The following is a 5,123-nucleotide window of genomic DNA, read 5'->3' as shown; positions in this document are numbered from 1 at the left end:
AGGAACTGAGTCTCTAAGAGATAGCCTACCCTGCTCAAGAACTCAGCCTTGAAGAGGGAAATTTGGGTTAGAACCAGGTAATCTAACTTTAGAGCTTTCCAGGTGGCTTAATGGTAAAGAATCTGCCTCCCAATACAGGAGACACAGGTTCGATCCCTGGGTCGGGAAGATTCTCTGGAGTAGGGAATGGCTACCCACTGGAGTATTCTGCCTGGGAAATCCCATGGGCAGAGGAGTCTGTCAGGCTACAGTCCATGGGGGCGGCAAAAGAGGCAGCTTCTGTTTTAGCAACTAAACAACAATCTAACTTTAGAACTTTTAAGAAAAAAGACACCAAGACATCCATATGCAAAAACAGAAATGTTGTGTACTTCACATTGTCCCACTTCAGAAGCTCATAATATCTGGTGGACCCACTCAAAACAAATTGTCCGTTTGAACTGAGATTGGCCTGATCTCTCTTTTTTTTTTTTTTTTTTTCAAAAATAAAATTTTTTTAATTTATTTATTTTAGTTGGAGGCTAATCACTTTACAATATTGTAGTGGTTTTTGCCATACATTGATATGAATCAGCCATGGGTTTACATGTGTTCCTCATCCTGAACTCCCCTCCCACCTCCCTCCCCATCCCATCCCTCTGGGTCATCCCAGTGCACCAGCCCTGAGCATCCTGTCTCATGCATCGAACCTGGACTGGCAATCTGTTTCACATATGGTAATACACATGTTTCAGTGCTATTCTCTCAGATCATCCCACCCTTGCCTTCTCCCACAGAGTCCAAAAGACTGTTCTATACATCAGTGTCTCTTTTTCTGTCTCGCATATAGGGTTATCATTACCATATTTCTAAATTCCATATATATGCGTTATTATACTGTATTGGTGTTTTTCTTTCTGGCTTACTTCACTCTGTATAATAGGTTCCAGTTTCATCAACCTCATTAGAACAGATTCAAATGTATTCATTTTAACGGCCGAGTAATATTCCATTGTGCATATGTACCACAGCTTTCTTATCCATTTGTCTACCAATGGACATCTAGGTTGCTTGCATGTCCTGGCGATTATAAACAGTGCTGCGATGAACATTGGGGTACATGTGTCTCTTTCCCTTCTGGTTTCCTCAGTGTGTATGCCCAGCAGTGGGATTGCTGGGTCATAAGGCAGTTCTATTTCCAGTTTTTCAAGGAATCTCCACACTGTTCTCCATAGTGGCTGTACTAGTTTGCATTCCCACCAACAGTGTAAGTGGGTTCCCTTTTCTCCACACCCTCTCCAGCATTTATTGCTTGTAGACTTTTGGATCGCAGCCATTCTGACTGGTGTGAAATGATACCTCATTGTGGTTTTGATTTGCATTTCTCTGATAACGAGTGATGTTGAGCATCTTTTCATATGTTTGTTAGCCATCTGCATGTCTTCTTTGGAGAGATGTCTGCTTAGTTCTTTGTGGCCTGATCTCTTTATTCTGCTGTTTCTCTGTGCCCCAGGCCACTGTGTCACCTGTGTCCCACGAACTTGGCTCCACGGAGTATCCAGCATCCCACCTACTGTCCACTCACTTATTTAAGACCAGCTGATCATCTTTGCTCAAGAAGTCTCCTAATAAGGCTTTTCAAATCCTGTCATTCCTTTTATACTTGCATTGTATAAAATGTAGCTTCTCATCAACTGGGGCTATTTTGTTACCTTGAAATGCTGTTCCTATTGGATGATGTAAATGCTTACTTTTCTCCATAACTTTCACAGTAAGGAATTAAATTTGCTTAAGTGGTGACAAGCATGAGGGGATTTTTCTAGAGTTTTCTTTTTAAGAATGGTTATGGACTCATGAACTTTTGTAGACTTGATACTGTTCCACTGTAGTAAACATTGTCCTTTTGGATGTTAAAATCATCTTAACTTTGATTACTTTTGAAGCCCTTTTCAGATCATGTTTAAATGCAACCTCAGGTTTAAAAACTTCCTTGTTTCTAGAAGTCATAGGTGCACCTGTCTGGTTCTTCTCAGGGGGATGCTATTTAGAACCCTTCCGAGCCCCTACATAGCTGTGCTGCCTCTGCACTCCCTCCAGGCCCTGTGCCCTGTGATACCCAAGACAGTCAGCACCTTCAAGAAGATTGGATGGTCCCAGGCAGCTCGCCTGAGGAGCTGAGAGTCGAACTGTGAGAATGAAGCAGTCCAGGGACTGCTCCAAGTCTAATGAAAAATGCTCTAGAGCCAGAACAGAGCCACAAGGCCCTGGAAGACTTGTGAGCAAGGAAGAGAGAAGAACAAAATGAGGCAGATGAGGGCCAGGCATTCTCCCGGGTTCCTCCACTGGCAGAACAGTGATGAACAGTATCTCAGTACCTGCAATTCTCACTAGAGACACTGGGAATAGGATTTCTTTTTTTTCCTTTTCATAACTAAAATTTGTATTGAGTGAATGAGTGAAAGCTACCCAGAAAGACTGGTTTTGATGACTGTTAAATCAGGCTGCTGCTGCTGCTGCTAAATCACTTCAGTCGTGTCCAACTCTGTGCAACCCCATAGACGGCAGCCCATCAGGCTCCCCCATCCCTGGGATTCTTCAGGCAAGAACACTGGAGTGGGTTGCCATTTCCTTCTCCAATGCATGAAAGTGAAAAGTGAGAGTGAAGTTGCTCAGTCATGTCCAACTCTTAGTGACCCAATGGACTGCAGCCCACCAGGCTCCTCCGTCCATGGGATTTTCCAGGCAAGAGTACTGGAGTGGGGTGCCATTGCCTTCTCCATTAAATCAGGCTGCTGCTGCTGCTGCTGCAGCTGCTGCTTCTGCTGAGTCACTTCAGTCATGTCCGACTCTGTGCAACCCCAGAGATGGCAGCCCACCAAGCTCCCCTGTCCCTGGGATTCTCCAGGCAAGAACACTGGAGAGGGCTGCCATTTCCTTCTCCAATGCGTAAGTGAAAAGTGAAAGTGAAGTCTCTCAGTCATGTCCAACTGATAGCGACCCCATGCACTGCAGCCTACCAGGCTCCTCCATCCATGGGATTTTCTAGGCAAGAGTACTGGAGTGGCTTGCCATTGCCTTCTCCTTAAATCAGGCTAATGAATGCTAGTAAAGCAATGGGTAAGTAAGAAACTAAAGTTAACAGAAAAACTCAGAAACAGAGGTTTTCTTGCTTACTTTTACATAGTTTTCTGTGTTTATGATTGTTACACTACATATGTAGGACATTGTCCTTTCCTGCACAGTAGATTGAACAGACTTAAATACCAATGTTTCCCTGTGTTCCCAAATAATGCTGCAACTTCCAGATGTTCTACCAACTGCTCTAAGAGCCCTGACACTATCTCAGTCTTCTGCCAAAATGTGAAATAACCAGGTAATGATGGATGAGGTTGAAAATATGAGCTCAAGGTGTGTTTTAAACATTTACTTTCAGAATTAGAGCAACTTTTAAGGGCCACTTATAACTTTGGGGTACTTCCTTAAATTTTTAAAATTCAATATCACTGACAATTACTTGGGGCATCTCTATTATTCTAAGTCACATAACTTGACCTAGAAATGACAAGTTTTACTGGTTTAAAGATATATTATGTAACAGAAGGAGAAGGCAATGGCACCCCACTCCAGTACTCTTGCCTGGAAAATCCCATGGGTGGAGGAGCCTGGTGGGCTGCAGTCCATGGGGTTGACAAGAGTTGGACACGACTGAGAGACTTCACTTTCACTTTTCACTTTCATGCTTTGAAGAAGGAAATAGCAACCCACTCCAGTGTTCTTGCCTGAAGAATCCCAGGGATGGGGGAGCCTGATGGGCTGCCATCTATGAGGTCACACAGAATCGGACATGACTGAAGTGACTTAGCAGCAGCATGTAAGAGAAAACCCCTATTCCAAAAACCTTAATCTTTTTAAGTAGCAGAATCTTTGCTGTTTTTAATAAGTCTATCCCAACTCTGAGCATAAATAGTAAAATATGTATGGAATCTGTATTTAAGCACATGGGGGGAATACATGGAGTAACATTGTTTCAGAGATGTAAAAAAATACAAATTAGGGTTTCTGAGTTCTCTGGATGTCCAGTTGTTAGGACTCCATGCTTTCACTGCTGAGGATGCAGGTTCAATCCCTGATCAAGGAACTAAGTAAGATCCTGCAAAGCTGTGTGGCACAGCCAAATAAATATGAGTTTCTGGGGCAGGGAGCAGCCAGGCCAGGGTGGGGGTTTGTGGGGAGGGGGTTGCACTGTATGTTCTGGTGACACCTGGCTGTCTGTTGGCTCCAGCCCCACAGGTCTACTTCCTCAAAGGGGGATATGAGACCTTTTAATTGGAATATCCTGAGCATTTCATGGACATAATAATTATTTCACAAGACAAGGTTGAAGCTAAGAGAGCCCTCAATGAACAAGAGTGGGAACCAGTGCTCACATCAGCTATCGGCCAGCTGTTGAACAAGGCAGCCCTGTTACAGTTCTTCTGTTCCTCAACCTTGGAAACGCCTACCATGCATCCAAGTGTGTGATCCTTACCAATCTGCATTTCACAGCCCCACTGAATGTCTCCTACAGATCTCCAAGGCCTGCCCAGCCCATCTACACTACAAAGGGGTCCCTGCAGAAGACAGTCCCGAGTCTGACATTAGCTCCCACTTTCAAGAAGCCATAGGCTTCACAGAATGTCAGGGAAAGGAAGGAAAGGCCCTGGTCCACCGTGAAACTGGGCTCCTCCATTCACCCACCATCTGCAAGGTTAACCTCACAAAGACCAAGCAGTTCTGCCTGAAGGAGGCCTTCAATCCCATCAAGAACCTCCTCCTCTTTGGTCTCCCAGGTCAGCTCCTGCACTATGGCTCTGAGATCCTGCCTTCCGAGCCACCCCCCAGCTCCCTCCTGCGGAGGGGAGGCAGTCAGTTCATCATTCATGGCCGTCTCACCATCATTGAGCCCTGTCGTGCAGGTCTTCCACTGCATGTTCCCTAGCTCCATGCTGGTACCAGTGCTGACCCTCCTCAGGGTCTCAGAGCTCAGCAGGAGCCCACAGCCACACATGGTCCTGCTAAGACTGGGTTGGGGCACCAGCCCAGCCAGGAACAACTGTGGTTTTGTTTTCCAAACTCACGGATATTTCAGACCATTGCAACACTGA

General features: G+C 45.1%; 1 pseudogene; it reads left to right on the top strand.

Annotated features, from left to right (window-relative positions):
* Positions 1 to 3,092: 3,092 nt before the first annotated feature.
* Positions 3,093 to 5,123, top strand: LOC102390767 (annotated as a pseudogene).

This window comes from Bubalus bubalis, chromosome 3 (genome assembly GCF_019923935.1).
Source record: "Bubalus bubalis isolate 160015118507 breed Murrah chromosome 3, NDDB_SH_1, whole genome shotgun sequence".
Lineage (NCBI taxonomy): Eukaryota > Metazoa > Chordata > Mammalia > Artiodactyla > Bovidae > Bubalus > Bubalus bubalis.
The sequence above is the reverse complement of the archived record's forward strand: the minus strand, read 5'-3'. Positions and strand labels throughout refer to the sequence as shown.